The sequence below is a fragment of the Nannospalax galili genome, unplaced genomic scaffold, assembly GCF_000622305.1.
Source record: "Nannospalax galili isolate Female #2095 unplaced genomic scaffold, S.galili_v1.0 scaffold873, whole genome shotgun sequence".
NCBI classification, from domain to species: Eukaryota; Metazoa; Chordata; class Mammalia; order Rodentia; family Spalacidae; genus Nannospalax; species Nannospalax galili.
In genome coordinates, this window is record NW_008334005.1 from 1561738 (window position 1) to 1561955 (window position 218).

Consider the following 218-nt stretch of genomic DNA (forward strand, 5'->3'; position numbering starts at 1 on the left):
AAGAGCCAAGCGCTCCTCCCAAGCCCATGTGACCCCTGAGGAACAGATCCTCAAATGACCTTAAGTGTAAAAATAAATTGATTTATCTCAGAAAAAAAATCGACATATGTTCTCCCTCATATGTGGATCCTAAGATCAGACTCTGATAAATATGTATGCAAACAGACATAACTGCAGGAACCAGGACAAGGGTAAGGAAACAGTGAGGTAAAGGAAAA